Source organism: Scyliorhinus torazame, chromosome 1 (assembly GCF_047496885.1).
Source record: "Scyliorhinus torazame isolate Kashiwa2021f chromosome 1, sScyTor2.1, whole genome shotgun sequence".
Classification (NCBI taxonomy): domain Eukaryota; kingdom Metazoa; phylum Chordata; class Chondrichthyes; order Carcharhiniformes; family Scyliorhinidae; genus Scyliorhinus; species Scyliorhinus torazame.
Window position 1 is genome coordinate 67,532,161 of NC_092707.1, and position 16,630 is coordinate 67,548,790.

Genomic DNA, 16,630 nt, shown 5'->3' on the forward strand with positions numbered 1-16,630 from the left:
AAGTCTCGGGTTCTTACCCTCCCACACAAACGCCATGGCGAGCATGTTCCGAGTGAATCGGCTGGTGAGCCTTCATTTGCAGCTTGAAGCCCATGGGGCCTCCTTAACTAGACCAGTTAATGTTGTAATGCGGTGACGGTCTCGCTGGGCCAAGCACCGGGAAGTCACTATTTGGAAGAATCACGCCCAATCTCTTTCCTACTCTTCCTCATGCTGCTGATGCCAACATTGATCACAACAAATGAATCCCCCCTCCATCGCCAATATCCTTGTCATGTCGTGTGTCCCCCCCCCACCCTTCGGGCGAACCCTAATAGCGAACCTCTTAAGGCGAACTTGACTTTCTCTAGGCCAAGAAAGCTTGCCATGTCCGATAGCCATACCTCAGCCCTTGGGGGCTTTGAGTCCCTCCATGCTAACAGTATTCGTCGCCGGGCTACCAGGGAAGCAAAGGCCAGAACGTCGGCCTCTCTCTCTTCCTGGACTCCCGGGTCCTCTGAAACCCCAAAGATTGCCACCTCAGGGCTCATTACCATCCCAGTTTTCAATACCTGGGACATTCTATGACATCTGCGAATCCCTGCCAATACCCCCTGAGTTTAGGGCACGACCAGAACATGTGTACATGGTTAGCCGGCCCTCTGGCACATCTAGCACACTTGTCCTCCAGCCCGAAGAATCTGCTCATCCGGGCCACCGTCATGTGGTCCCGGTGCATGACCTTAAACTGGATCAGGCTGAGCCTGGCGCATGTTGCGATCGTGTTTATTCTGCTCAGGGCCCCCCGAGCTCCTCTTCCCATTTAAGCATCAGGTCCTCAGTCTGCGTATCCTCAGCTCCCATTAGTTCCTTGTAGACGCGTGAGACTCTACCCTCTCCCACCTCTCCCCTAGAAACTACCCTGTCCTGCCTCCCCTTCGGCGGGAGACGTGGGAAGGACGGCACCAGTCTGCGTACAAAATCCCGCACCTGTAAGTATCTAAAGTCGTTCCCGCTCGCCAGCCCAAACTTCTCCTCCCTTCCAGGAACAGATCCCCCATCCTCACAATCCCTGGCCTCCTCCACAGTCGATACCCCCGTCCATGTTCCCCGGGGCAAATCGGTGGTTGCCGCAGATTGGGTTCCACACTGATGCTCTTATCTCCCCTACATGCCTCCTCCACTGGCCCCAGATCTGAAGAGCCACCACCACTATCGAGCTGGTGGAGTACCGTGCCGGCGGAAGCGGCAGAGGCGCCATGACCAGGGCTGCTAAGCTAGTGCCCCTGCACGAAGCAGCCTCCATCCGCTCCCAAACCGACTCGGCGCTCACCATTTCCTCATCATTGCTATGTTGGCTGCCCAGTAATCGTTGCTGAAGTTCGGCAACGCCAGCCCCCCTTCTCCTCCGGTCCTTTAAACATCACCCTCTTCACCCGCGGGGACTTCCCTGTTCATGCAAATCCCAGAATAATTTTATTCAGCGTCTTAAAGAAGGACCGCGGGATAAAGATGGGGAGACACTGAAAAACAAACAAGAACCGCGGGAGAATCGTCACCTTAACAGTCTGCACCCTCCCCGCCAATGACAGCGGGAGCGCATCCCACCTCCGGACCTCCTCCCTCATTCGTTCCACCAGTCGGGACAGGTTGAGCTTATGCAACTTGCCCCAGTCCCATGCCACCTGAATCCCCAAATATCGGAAACTCTCCCCCACTAGCCGTAACAGCAACCCCTTCAGCCTACTCTCCTGCCCCCTCGCCTGATTAAAAAAAACTCGCTCTTAGCCATGTTCAGTTTGTATTCGGAGAACCGGCCAAATTCCCTCAGGGTTGCCATAATACTGTCCATCCCTGCCATTGGGTCCGATACATATAACAGCAGATTGTCTGCGTATAACGAGACTCTATGTATCACTCCACCCCCCCCCCCCCCCCCCGACCCGCCCTTTCCAGCCCCTAGAAGCTCTTAGTGCAATTGCCAGCGGCTCTATGGCCAGCGCAAACAGCAGTGGGGAGAGAGGGCAGCCCTGTCTTATCCCACGGTGCAGTCTAAAGTAGTCCGATGTCGTCCTGTTCGTCCTTACACTCGCCTCCGGTGCCTGATATAATAGCCTAACCCAGTCGATGAACCCCGCCCCGAACCGTTCTAGTACCTCCCACAGATAATCCCATTCGACCCGGTCAAAAGCCTTTTCAGCACATCCATGGCTACCACTATCTCTACCTCCCTACTCTCCGGGGGCATCATAATCACGATGAACAGCCTTCTCAGGTTTGCCACCAGCTGCCTCCCCTTTACAAACCTGGTTTGGTCCTCCACAATTACATCCAGTACACAGTCCTCAATTCTGGTCGTCAAGATCTTGGCCAGTAACTTGGCGTCTACGTTGATCAAAGAGATCGGCCTGTATGACCCACAAGCTTCCGGGTCCTTATCCCGTTTCAGAATAAGCGAGATGGTGGCCTGCGACATCGTCGGAGGTAAACTCCCTCTGTCTCTTCCCTCGTTAAAGACCCTGACCAGCACAGGCCCCACTATCCCGGCAAATGTTTTGTAAAACTCCACCAAATACCCGTCCGGCCCCGGGGCTTTACCAGACTGCATGACCTTCAGGCCCCCCATAAAAGTCTCTAAAGACTTTGTTCAGCCCTGCCGGGTCACCCACTAGATTACCCTCCCCATCCACTACCCTCCCTATTTCCCTAGCCGCTTCCCTCTTCCTTAGCGGTTGCGCAAGCATTCTACTGGCCTTCTCCCCATGCTCATAAATCGCACCTTTTACCTTTCTAAGCTGCTCTGCAGTCATGCCTGTAGTCAGCACCCCAAATTCGTCCTGCAGCCTCTGTCATTTCCTGAGTAACTCTAGCCTCGGGGATTCCATGTAACTCCTGTCCGTCCATAGAATTTCCTTAATCAGTCGGTCTGTCTCTGTCCTGTCCCTGTACGCCCGGATTGAAATCAGCTCCCCTCTCACCACTGCCGTCAGTGCCACCCAGAGCACCGCTGCCGAGACTTCTCCAGTATCGTTCACCTGCAGGTAATTCTGCATGCATTCCCTCAGCCTCTCACACACGGCCTCGTCCGCGAGTAATCCAACTTCCAGCCCCCATGGTGGGCGCTGAAAGCTGTCCTTACAAAACTGCAGGTCTACCCAGTGCGGAGCATGGACCGATATGGCAATTGCCGAATATTCTGCCCCCACCATTTCGGCCAGCAGGTCCCTACTCACAACAAAGTCGTCAATTCGGGAATACACCTTGTGGACGTGGGAGTAGTACGAGAACTCCCTCGTCGTCGGCCGGCTAAATCTCCACGGATCTGCTCCCCCCTTTTGCTCCATGAACCCTCTCAGTTCCTTTGCCATCGCTGGCAACCTGCCCATTCTTGAACATGACCGGTCCAGGCTCGGGTCCAGGACTGTATTAAAGTCCCCGCTCATGATCAGCTTACGTGAGTCCAAGTCGGGGATCTTCCCTAGCATCCTCCGAAACAATCCATATCGTCCCAATTAGGGGCATACACACTGACCAGGACTACTCTCACCCCTTCGAGCTTACCCCTCACCATAACAAACCTGTCACCCCCTTCCACGACTGTGCCCTCCGCCTCAAATTGTACCCTTTTATTAATCAGGATCGCAACCCCCCTCGTCTTAGAATCAAGCCCCGAATGAAACACCTGACTGACCCAGCCCTTCCTTAACCTAACCTGGTCTGCCACTTTCAGGTGCGTCTCCTGCAGCATGACAATGTCCGCCTTCAGAACCCGCAGATGCGCAAACACATGCGCCCTCTTCACTGGCCCGTTTAACCCTCTAACATTCCAGGTGATTAGCCTGGTTGGGGGGCACTTCCCCCCCCCCCTTTGCCGATCAGCCATCCCCTTTCCTTGACCAGCCCCCCAGCTATATGCTGCGCTTCATCTGGCCCGCTTCCTGACCAGCTCCACCCATGACCTCCTCACTGTTGCCATGCCCAGTTTCCATCCCTGTCAGCAGAACGACTCTTCCCCCCCCCCCCCCCCCCGAGTAACACCATCCTATCACCTAACCCCAGCTCTAATCTAACTATATGCACACACCCCACCTTGGCTTCCGTTGACTTGCCCCATTCAGCTAGCCTGGGGCTCCCAGCCTCGGCGCCAGCTCGTCTCCCACCCATTGTTCCCAGTCACCCCTCCCCCGACCCATCCATACCAGCCCTACTTAAGCAAACACTCTATACAAGTCATAAACAAACCCCACAATAGCACAATTCAAGTTAAACAAGAAAAAGAAAGAGATAAGAAATAACAGGCACTCTCAGTCCTTCCCATACAGACACAGAAAAAGATTGCACAAAGTTCCCCTGAAGCATCCATCTTAACCCAACCCTTTTAACTGTTTTCTTTATTGTTTTCCCCCCAGCCAAACTCCAACTAATCAAAGAGCTCAAAAGGAAACATTCAGGTAAACCACGCAAAAAGCACGCAAAAAAAGCATATCCCTACCACCTTCCAACCCCTAAAAAGGTCGAAAAAAGAAACGACAAAAACGGACCCAAACATGCAGGCATTTTTCAAAATGCGAGAGACACCACATATACTTAAAAGTTCTAACATGAGTCCAAATGCCCTCAGCTCAGGGCCAGCCCTTGCTTCTTAACGAAGTCCCATCGCCTCTTCGGGTTCCTCAAAATAGTGGTGCTGACCCTCATATGTAACCCACAGTCGCGCCGGAAAAAGCAGCCTGAATTTCACCTTGTTTTTATACAGTATCTCCTTCACCTGCCTGTAGCCTCCTCTCCTCCTGGCTACCTCAGCGTTCAAATCTTGGTAAACACGCAGGGTGGTATTGTACCAAGTACAGCTTTGTGTGCTCTTTGCCCATTGCAGCACCCGTTCCTTGTCCAGGTACCTGTGAAAGCGTACCACCATCGCTCATGGGGGACCCCCTCGTTGCGGCTGCCTCACCTGCACTCTGTGTGCCCTGTCCACCACCGGCGGGCACAGGAACACCTCGTTCCCCAGCAACTTCTGAAACATACCCTCCATATATGCGGCTGCGTGCAGCCCCTCTGCCCCCTCCGGGAGGCCCACGATTCTCACTTTCTGCCAGCGAGATCTGTTGTCCAGGTCCTCTAGCCTTTCCAGAAGCACTTTTTGCTGGTCCCTCAACCTCTAAATCTCCACATCCGCCACCCTTTGAAAGTTAGCTTGCTCCTCCATTGACTTCTCCAACTGCTGGAGCTTCTCAGCCTGATCATCCAGCCTTTTTTCCATCCGGTCAATCGACTTCTGTAGTAGCTCCAAGTTGTCACGCTTCAGAGCCAAAAAACCCTCCTGCATAGTCTGCAGCAGCTGCTCCATTGTGGGCTGGGCTGTCAGCGCCTTGCTCTGAACACCAGCCATGCTGATCCCTCTCACAGCCTCCACTGTGCCCTTACTAGACCACTTCTGCTGTTTACGGTCCCTCCGGCTTCTTAGGTTCATACAATTCTGTATGGGTCCTGTGCCTGAGTACTATTGCTTTCCAGTTCCGCCCTCAAAAGCGCAAACATGTTGGGGGAAAAGATCCAAAAGTCCGACCGAAACGGGAGCCACCAAATGTGCAACCTACTCCCTCATAGCCGCCACCGGAAGTCACCATGCTGCCCAGTTTCTATCACTAAGCTAGTCCCATTTGGCTCATATCCCTCTATACCCACCCTGCCCATGTAGCTGTCTAACTGCTTTTTAAAGGACATATTGTACCCGCCTCTACCACTGCCTCTGTCAACCCGCTCCAGATGCTCACCACCCTCTGTGTGAAGAAATTTCCCCTCTGGTCTCTTTTGTATCTCTCCCTTCTCACCTTAAACATATGCCCTCTAGTTCTAAACTCCTCTATCTTTGGGAAAGATGTTGACTATGTACCTTATTGATGCTCCTTATTATTTTGATAAGATCACTCCTAAGCCCCCTACGCTCCAGGGATAAAATTCTCAGCCTATCCATCCTCTCCTTATAACTCAGACCATCAATGGTAGCATCCTTGTAAATCTCTTCTGCACTCTTTCTAGTTCAACAATATCCTTCAAGTAATAGGGTGACCAGAATTGAACACAGTATTCCATGGGCGGCACGGGAGCACAGTGATTAACACTGTTGTTTCACACCGTCAGGGTCCCAGGTTCAATTCCTGGCTTGGGTCACTGTCTGTGCGGAGTCTGCACGTTCTCCCTGTGTCTGCGTGGGTTTCCTCCGGGTGCTCCGGTTTCCTCCCACAAGTCCCGAAAGACGTGCTGTTAGGTAATTTGGACATTCTGAATTCTCCCTCAGTGCACCCAAACAGGCGCCGGAATGTGGCGACTCGGGGCTTTTCACAGTAACTTCATTGCAGTGTTACTGTAAGCCTACTTGTGACAATAAAGATTATTATTTTGTGTGGTCTTACCAATGTCTTGTACAACTTCAACAAGATGTTCTGTATTCAATATTCTGACCAGTAAAACCTAGCACGCTGAATGCCTTCTTCACCACCCTGTCCACCTGCGACTCCACCTTCAAGCAGCTATGAACCTGTACTCCTAGATCTCTTTGTTCTGTAACTCTCCCCAACTCCTCACCATTAGGTCCTGTCCTGATTTGATTTACCAAAATACATCACCTCACATTTATCCAATTTTGAAAAAAAATTTAGAGTACCCAATTATTTTTTTCTCAAATTAATATGCAATTTAGCGTGGCCAATCCACCCAACTTGTATATCTTTGGGTTGTGGGGGTGAAGCCCACGCAGACACAGGGAGAATGTGAAAACTCCTCAAGGACAGTGACCCAGGGCCGGGATTCGAACCAGGGTCCTCAATGCTGTTGGCTGCAGTGCTAACCGCTGTGCCGCGTTCCACTTTTATGCATATTAAACTCCATCTGCCATTCATCGGCCCACTCTCACCTTGAGTCTGTGCTCCCTTGTAATTGACACTTCCACCCTTGGAAAAAGCCTCTGACTATCCACCCTGTCTATGCCTCTCAGAATTTTGTAGACCTCTATCAGGTCTCCCCTCAGCCTCCCTCTTTCCAGTGAAAATAATCTTTGTTTATTCAACCTCTCCTCATAGCCAATGCAACATCCTGGTGAACCTTCTTTGCACTCCTTCCAAATCTTCCACGTCCTTCTGATAACGTGGTTACCAGACTCCGCTCGGCCCATCCCGGACGGAGAATCATGTCGGCGACAACGGTGCCAATTTACCGCTCTCCGTAGAATCGTCGGGCTGGTGTCACGCGATTCGCGCCCGGCTCGACATGGGCTGAGAGAATCCCACCCAGGGCGTTTTATAGTGAATGCATTGCACTTTTTGCAACACGCATTCAGTTTTGAGTAGCATCCAAATTGCTGAATGAGTTATGAAATCCGACAGATTCAATCATCTTTGAATGGAAGGCAGTTGTCCCGGAGTAGTAGTGTCTACATAAAAGCTGGTAGATTACCTGTTATTATTTTTATTAAAATATTAATAAGAATCCTGTTCTTTGGCTCTATGTTGTAGTAAACTTAAGGTGAATTGCAAATTTTCAAGTTTATTTTACTGCAGTTTAAACCTTCAGTTATTGTTAATCATTCTTCAGAAATCACCCCATCTTTGTGTCTTAAGTCTACCACTGCCTCATAAAAGTGCCTGGCACCATCACAGAGATACTTATTATTAGAACAGTAGTTCTTCTACTGTTTGTAGTTCAGTCATGTTTTATTTACTTTCCTGTGAATTTTGTGCTGCCGTGGCAATTCTCCGCTCTCGACGGGCCGAGTGCCCGCCAAGTCCTGCCGGTGTCGTTCGCTTATGGTCCTACCCTGCGGGACCTCGATGTTTTGCCTGCGGGGGCTGTCCTGGTGGGGTGGCGGGGGGGAGCCGACTCCAGCGGGGGCCTCCACAGTGGCCAGGCCCGCGATCAGGGGCTACCGATCGGCGGGCACACTCATTCCGGGGGAGGGCCTATGTTCTTCCGCGTCGAGCCCCTATAGGGCTCCGCCATGTTGCCCGGGGGCCGGCGTGGAGACGGCCATAGCGCGCATGTGCAGACCCGCGCCGGCCGTGAAGGGCTGGCTTTCGGCGCCGGAGCAGCGCACAGCACTCCAACGCCATTCTAGCCCCCCGAGGAAGGGGAGAATGACTGGGCCTGGAGGCCCATTGACGCCGGTGTCGCTCGCACCGGCTTTGACGCTGGCGTCAACACTTGGCCGGGATTTTGGAGATGCAGAGTAAAGTTTCCTGTAGCACATCCCAACCTGTTCCCACAGTACCAACCAAACTCTGCCTCCCTTGGTGAAATTAAAAATTGGTATCATGTTAGCCTTTAACTTCTTGGAACTGCATTTAAAGTGCTCAAACTCATTTAGCATAGGAATGCTACTACTGCCAACAGAGATAGCTTTTGTTCGGTTGGTTTGGGTGAACACGTTGTGGTGGTGAAAAACCTTCAAATTACTTATGGAATACCCAGTTCCTCATGTTATTGTTTATATTGCAATATACTGCAAAAGGACAGAACTCTTCCAGATAGAATTATTGCAAAGTAGTGAAATATAGGGCTCAATTCAACTAATTATGAACAAAGTACCATAGCGAGCACGTTTAGCCGTGTGTTTCCCGGTAACCGGCTCACAGTGCTGAGAAACACATGGCTATACAACATCACTCATGTTGCATAACCTTAGACGATGGTTTACACCATGGTGCTCATCGCCATTTGTTTTAAGATCTTTGATTCCAAACAAATTCAAAATAATAACACAACCTTAACATCCAACAGAGTGTACAGTTTGTACGTTTTCCCCATTTACAACCCCCCCACCCCCGCGACAAACAACTCCTCAATTATAGCCATGAACAGCCTTCACCATACCTCGAAGCCCTATTCCGACATACTGAGGGCAAGTTTGATTTTCTCCACCCTGAGAAACACATACAATTCTCCCAACCATGCTGCAACCGCGGCAGCCTGGCCGACCTCCAATTCAAAAGTTTCTGAGCCGGGCAATCAGAAAGACAAAGGCCACGACATCGGCCTCCTTCCTCTCCAGCACCTCCCTCACCCCAAAGTTTGCCACCATAGGTTTCTGCTTCATCTCAACCCATACAATCCTCAATAGGTCCACGAATACTGCCTCCCAAAAGTTCTCCAACTCCTCACAACCCCAGAACATAAGGGCAAGATTTGCTGCTCATCACTGTTAAAGTTTATGTTGGACCTCCTGTGGCTGCACATACTCAATTCAATGTGGAAATCAGGAAGTTGCTGTCCCAAGATGCTGTGCCCCTAAGAAGTTGTGATATACTGGTACCTCGCCAAGAGATTTGGTTTGAAATAGATGAAACAGTATGGAGTTTCTGTCATTTCACGCCAAATATCCACTAAATCTACCAGAAAGGGTTTCAACAGCACCATAATCTTAATACTTGTCAAACAACCTCTCTGGAACTGAAAATTAATTTTACAAGCCTGAAGTCTCATTCTTAAAATTTTAATTATTGTTGGTTTACTTTCAACCTTTTAAACTTATTTGTGTAATCACATCTTTTTTTCCCTCTTTTTATTTTGTTTTCCGTACTTCACCAACACTTCCTGGTTCAGATTCTGCTCTGCTTGTTAACTATTCTTGAATCTGATCGGTTAAGGAGATGTAGTTAATTTGGCTGCTTTACACAGGTCCAGTTCTCCTGTAGAGGGCGGCACAATGCTTTGGCTCTCGAGTACAGTGCATTACATTGCAAAACCCCATAGTCCAAAGTGCAATGAACAGTTTGCTGAGAGCAAAGTCTGGCTCATTGTCTCTTTGGGATGTAATTTCTCTATTTTTAAATAAATAATATTTGGCTCTGTGGTATGGCTAGTGAATAGTTTAGCAGTCTGCCTAGTTTTAGAATAGAAAAATTATGGGGCAGTGTAACTGGTGAGAGCAGAAAAAAACCCAATACATCAGATATCACCTGCAATAATCGTTACAACAAATAGGAAAACATCAAAGTAACAATTTTGGTAGAGGAATGTGACTAATATCAAGAACTGTAGACAGCAGTCAACAGAGATTTTGGGATTGTCTTTGTCCTTTGCAGTGAGCAAGGTCATATGGTTGTGCTACAAGTAGCTTCAAAGTGTACACATCTGGAGATATATTTTCCTCCTAAATCAGTAACTGGTGGGTTATCGTTTGAGCGTGTAAGTTGCCAAGGATTTGAAATGTGTTATTGTTGAAATGTTGCAATGATTGTGCATGCTTGATTATTTGATGCTACCTTTTGATGCTACTTTTTGGCCGTTTTAGTTACTCACTCCCTCAAAAGCTACAGCTCTCTTATTACTAACGTTTGGTCTCTGAGTGACAATAGTTTTACTGTAAAATAAACTGGAAGCCTGCAGTGATATTTGACTAGAGATACCAAGGATGAACAGGTTTTTTAAAAGAGAAATTTGAAGTTTTTACATTTCAGTCCTACCTCGTTTCATATCGCTTCAGATGTACAATTTGACTTTTTCTGGCAGATGGAAACCCTGATGGGGTGAGGCTTAATGAATGCTTAAAATAAGGAATCACTGGGAGAGGCACTGCCTTTTTACTGGTCGGTGGAAAAAAGCTTTCTGACGAATATGTAGAGCTGTGCAGCTGTAATGTGTACTTCACCTTTTGATTTATAAATACCAAAACAATAAGCTGCAAGTAAAAATTCAAAATCACTTTGTGTTCACAGTTGCACTACTGAAGACCTTTAAACTGTTTCCATTTTCTGATTGTGATATTAATCTACTTCTGTTTTTTTCACTTGATTAATCCATAACCAATGAATAGAAATAGGTTACCACACGGAAGTAGCATTTTGTAGGTTAGCAGCATAAAAAATATTTCCTGTTTGGTACACAGCAATCTGAAGTCCTTTTCATGTTGTATATGTTATTCTGGACTCCGTTTGTACTTTATCAGCAGAGTTTGCATTTTGAACAGTGTCGCTGAAATTATATGATTTATCACAAAGCATTGATCTTTTCACATTGTTGTGGTGCAGCTGCAGTACATATGGTCTTAACCATAACAGGTTAAAGAAAGTTTCACTCAAGTAGACAAATTAACCATATGTACAGATGAGTGAACAAGAAAAGTGTTTTGCTCTTTAGTATGATCACATGACTCTCGGATGCTCATTGTGGAATCAGATGACGAGGGTTGGGTGTAATCGTAAATTGCGATTCTTCTTATAAAAGAAGTACAGGGCATTTTGATTTCCCTTCTGCAAAAATGCAACATACAGGTATAACTTGTGTCTGCTGTGCTGAATTTAGTGACAGTCCTTCGCAACAATCTTCATTCATTTGGGGATATGAGACTAATGGTATGTATTATGTTTACATTTGTCCAACTCATAATTAGATAATTTTTATTTATCTTTTAGTGAAAAGTTGCATGGACTAATGCAAGAAATACTGAGTATAAGAGCAGGGCGGCAAATTGGCGCAGTGGTTAGCACTGCTGCCTATGGCACTGAGGACCGGGTTTGATCCCGGCCCCGGGTCACTGTCTGTGTGGAGTTGCACATTCTGCGTGGGTTTCACCCCCAGAACTCGTTAGGTGGATTGGCCATGTTAAATGGCTCCTTTAAAAAAAAGTATAAGAACTTTCTGCAGTTTTATAAATTTCAATAAATGTTGCCTTATAAAAACTACCAAACATGGGATATTTTTCTATTATTATTTTCATTCCTGCGAAAGGGTTAAAGCAAGCTGTTTTATATTTGTATTTGGTATAATAAATTATATTAATTCAATGCGTTGAAGGAGAAGAAAACATAAAAGGAGATTGAACTAGGTCTACAACTATTGCAAATTAATTTTTACACTAAAATTATCAATAATCTGAATTAAGTGAAATAATCACAACAGCAGAGAGAATATAGTGGTTGCAAATTGAAAAAAATTAAGCAACATTAGATTAAGAGTTGACTATACATTGGATCATAAGAATAAATGAAATATAACTTTGTAATGTTTTGAATGATCGTCCAAAACTGGCTATCTGGTGTTGGAACCTTTCAACTTGGTGCAGCTCTACGCAATTGATAAACGTGAATATTATTAATATAAGGCTCAAGAGAAAGGGTTATTTAGTGCCTTAGAAATGTTAATGTCTCATTGAAGTATCAATGGCCCTTTCAGTGCAAAAATGGAAACAACAGAGAGGAAGAGGATGATGTTATCAAAGATGAGCAGGCATGAGAAAAGATAAATGAACATTCTTCCCCTCTCTGAGAAGGTTAATTTATTTTGTTTCCTAGGCCAAAGATAGGGGGCGCGATTCTCCACTCCCGTGGCGGTTGGGAGAATCGCCTGGGTCGCCAAAATTTCCCGCAACGCCAGTCCGACACCCTCCCGCGATTCTCCCAAGCGGCGAGAACGGCCCCGTCGAGTTCCGAGCTGCGCAGGCCGGAGAATCGCCCGAGACACCCAAAATGGCGATTCTCCGCCACCCCCGCTATTCTCTGGCCCGGATGGGCTGAAGTCCTGACGGCGTGACCCCAGTTCACGCCGTCGCCGTTCACACCTGCTATTTAAAGTCGTCAGCCAGTCGTGCTGGCTGACGCTGAGCAGGGAGGAGGTGAGCGGACTGTTCCGCAGCTCCTGGAGACCGGGACGGCTTACCCGAGAAGGCTGCGGCCAAAGGGGGGGTGTGTGGGAGAGTGTGCAGGTGGGAGGGGATGAGGGAGCGGAGTGCAGGTGGGAGGGGGGGTGAGGGAGTGGAGTGCAGGTGGGAGGGGATGAGGGAGCGGAGTGCAGGTGGGAGGGGGGTGAGGGAGAGTGTGCAGGTGGGAGGGGGTGAGGGAGAGTGTGCAGGTGGGAGGGGGGTGAGGGAGAGTGTGCAGGTGGGAGGGGGGTGAGGGAGAGTGTGCAGGTGGGAGGGGGGTGAGGGAGAGCGTGCAGGTGGGAGGGGTTGATGAGGGAGAGTGTGCAGGTGGGAGGGGGGGATGAGGGAGCGGCGTGCAGGTGGGAGGGGTGTGAGGGAGAGTGTGGATTGTATCGTCCATCCGCGGATGCCACATGTCAGCCGCCCTGATATGGCAGGACGGTGACGAGGACACGGCCGCAGGTTGCGTGTGGCTGATGGGCACAGGCGAGTGGCACACTGGTGAGGAGTACGGTGTGAACTGACTGTTGGACGCAGACAGTGACCAGGTCCAGCAAGGCCGAGGGTGTACCGTGGCAGAATGTCGTTCGAGGCCCTAACGGACATCACATGCAGGAGGAGACTACGGTTCAGCAGGGAGACGGTCGCACATATATGTCAGCTCGTGACGCACCTCGCACCACGTGGAATGGGAGGAGGACACGCGATACCAGTCTCCCTCAAGATGACGGTGGCCCTAAACTTTTATGCGACCAGTTACTTCCCGGCGCCGAGCGGGGACCTATCCGGGATATCACAGGCATCGGTCCATAGGTGCATCAGGGCCATCACCGACGCCCTGTATGCCATCGCGGACAGGTACATTCAATTCCCCGAGGACCGAGCACAGCAGGAAGCACGGGAACGTGGATTCGCCAAGGTGGCCGGGATACCGATGGTCCAGGGTGTCATCGATGGTGTGCACGTCCCCATGCGCCCGCCTGCAGACAGCAGGGACGTGTTCATGAACAGAAAGGGCGCGTACTCCATGAACATTCAGGTGGTGTGCGACCCCCCACGTGAAGATCATGCACGTGTGTGCAAAGTACCCCAGCAGTGTGCATGACGCCTACATTCTGGCACAGTCGTTCATCCCCGCAATGTTCGATGGATGCTCCCCCCAGCTGAGGGGCTGGTTGCTGGGCGACAAGGGCTATCCGTTGAGGTCATGGCTGATGACGCCAATACGGAGGCCTCACACCAACGCGGAGAGCCTATACAACGAGGCCCATGCAGCAACCAGGGGTGTGGTGGTGTGGTGGAGCGGTGCTTCGGCCTGCTGAAGATGCGTTTCAGATGCCTGGACCGATCAGGAGGGGCCCTGCAGTACCAACCCGACAGGGTAGGTCGCATAGTTGGGGTCTGCTGTGAGCTGCACAACATAGCCATGCAGAGGGGAGATGACCTGGTGGAGGAGCCGGAGGGAGGACCCGATGGCACCGGAGCCAATGCAAACGAGGGGGATGGGGAAGAGGAGGATGCGGAGGATGAGGATGATGGCGCGCATCAGGGTGGGGGGAGGGGCGCAGGACACAGTCACTGCCCGGCTGCTCGTTACGTCCAGGGGGCTGCGCGACGGCACCGCCGCGGACAGCGGGCACGCGACGCGTTGGTGGCTTCACGGTTCACGCACTGTGGGGGTGGGATTCGCTGAACACTGCAACTTGCACCGTCAGTCCTGTACACGGGCACCACACAGCACCCACCACCTCCCCCCTACCCCCCCCCTCCCCGCAACCCCGCACCGCGTTCACGGCAACAATTCCACATCACCTTACCACTGCGGCACTACGGGATTTCACAACATTGATGATTGGGTAAGCGGGTGTGATCAGTGCCATGTTGAATGATGACAGCCCGCTCTGCGATGAGCTGTGTGCTCAGATTCGCCAGCCAAGGTCTGACTCATGGCTATAGCTGAACCATGCACTGCGGTGGTCACAGCCTTCGTGACGGATATTTCACCACATGCCCGTGTGGGGTGGCTGGCGGCGGTGTACCGAGGACAACGGTGTCCGATTATGGGAGGCAGGGGGGAAAGGGTCAGCACATCCGGAACAGACCTTGAACCGCTCGTATACCACTACGCCAATCGGGCACCCTCACGAGCCCCCGGACACCGGACATAGCACAGAGTCTTACAAGTCAAATGCAACAGTGAGTTTATTCGTGTGGTTAACATAGGTGCCCTACCCACTACAACTAGACTGTGCCCTGCACCCGTGCCAACTTCTTACGTGCCTAATGTCTTTGCCTTACGAGCCCTACCACTACGTCTAGGTGTGTTCCCAGATGGTACAGCAGGAGTGGATGCGGACTGCTGAGAATCACGCGCTTCGACATGTCTCCCCGTCGGCACACGTTTCCTGGGGTGGCCCGGTTTCGATGGGCCAGGCTGCTCGGCGGGCGTGCTGGATGGCGTGGTGCCCCCCTGACCTGCCCGCTCCCCACCAGATGCGCCAGGGACAGAACGGGGGGAGGCCGAGTGTACCGGGACGTCCCTTGATGGAGCTACCGGGACGGGCCCCAGAACCTCCTCCTCCCTCGGGGAGCCCGGTGGCCCCCGGGCCTCACTGTGGGACGGAGATGCGTTCGGAGACATGCCCCGTCACACCACCGACACCTGGCGCTGCCAGTCCTGGAGGTCTGAAGCGGTATCGACCACGGTCCGAATGTTCGCCGAGATGGAGCACAGGGAGTGCCACATTCCTGCCAAGGTCTGTGCTATTTCGACCTGTGAGTGCGCGACGCCATCCATCACGTGCGCCAGGCGGTCTATGCTCTCCGCGACCGACTGCTGGGACTGAGCCATCGCTTGCTGGGACCGGGCCATGGCATGGTGAGACTCAGCCAGGGCCCCGAGAGCGGCGGCAATGTCCTGTTGGCTCTGTGAGATGGCTGTCTGTGAGAGGGCAGCCCTCTCCTGGGCCATGGATGACGCGTTCACGTTAAGCCCAACACCTTGCAGAACCTGACCCATGGCCGAAACCCTTTCACCCATTGCCTCCACCGCGGACGCCACCCGTGCGGTGTCGGCCTGGGTGGCTGCGATGAGCGGCACCACTCCCTGCTCCTGGACGCGGATAGACTCCTCCAGCTGCGTGTGCAGGCCCTGGAAGATGGCCCTCATCCCGTTATTCAGTCCCTGGGTGTCCACATGCATCGGTTGTCCGGGTGGGTCAATTACATCCAGGAACCTGGGAACCGTCTGGGTGGCAGCTGGTTGCTGGGCCTGGGCTGCCCTCGGACCGTCCAGTCCCTCGGCTGCTCCAAACTCCACCTGCTGTACCGGCTCGGCTGTGGGGTGCGCACCAGACAGTGACCCGGGAGCCTCATCACTTATATGCCCAACCGAGGTGAGTGTCTCTGTGATGGTGAATGGTGTGGGAGTGAGCAGTGCCGCAAGCTCAAGGTCATCGTCCGTCAGGAAGTCTGGTGTGTACTGGTCCCCCTCATGGCCCGCCGCAAGCTCCATGCGGGCCACGTCGTCTTGACTTCCAGGTGAATCCAGCGGGTGTGTGGCTGTGATGTGCGCTTCGACATGAATGTCCACCTTGTGCCCCTCACTATTGTCTGTCTCGGTGGTCTGATCGTCCCGGTCCTGCGTCCCAGACTGAGAGATCTGCCTCCTGTCCGACTGACTGCCAGCCTCTGGCGTGCGTCCCTGGGTGCAGTTGCGGGTGCCGATGTTCCGCTGTTTCCTGGGCGAGACGTCCCTGGTCCTGGGGAACATAAAAATTCAGGGTTCGTTAGTCACGGTGGCCCGGGTGTATGGGGAGGGGATCGAGGGTGCAATGGCCAGAGTGTGAGGGGGGATGGGATCGGGGGTGCAGTGGCCAGAGTGTGAGGGGGGATGGGATCGAGGGTGCAGTGGCCAGAGTGTGAGGGGGGCGATGACGGGCTGGGGGTGGGGAGGACATGCAGGGTTGTCTCACTTGCTTCTGCGCCTCCAACCTGGCATGGCGCGACCTCCCGGGT

General features: G+C 51.5%; 1 protein-coding gene across 3 annotated transcripts in view; it reads left to right on the plus strand.

Annotated features, from left to right (window-relative positions):
• Positions 1–16,630, plus strand: part of tpcn1 (two pore segment channel 1) — a 138,263-nt gene that overhangs the window by 27,675 nt on the left and 93,958 nt on the right. The window contains exon 1 of one of the 3 annotated variants that reach the window (XM_072496254.1): positions 11,256–11,327. The exons of the other annotated variants lie outside the window; for them this stretch is intronic. The gene's annotated coding sequence lies outside the window, so the exon portion shown is untranslated. Of the gene's footprint in view, positions 1–11,255; positions 11,328–16,630 lie in introns of those variants that run through there. 3 annotated transcript variants of the gene reach the window in all.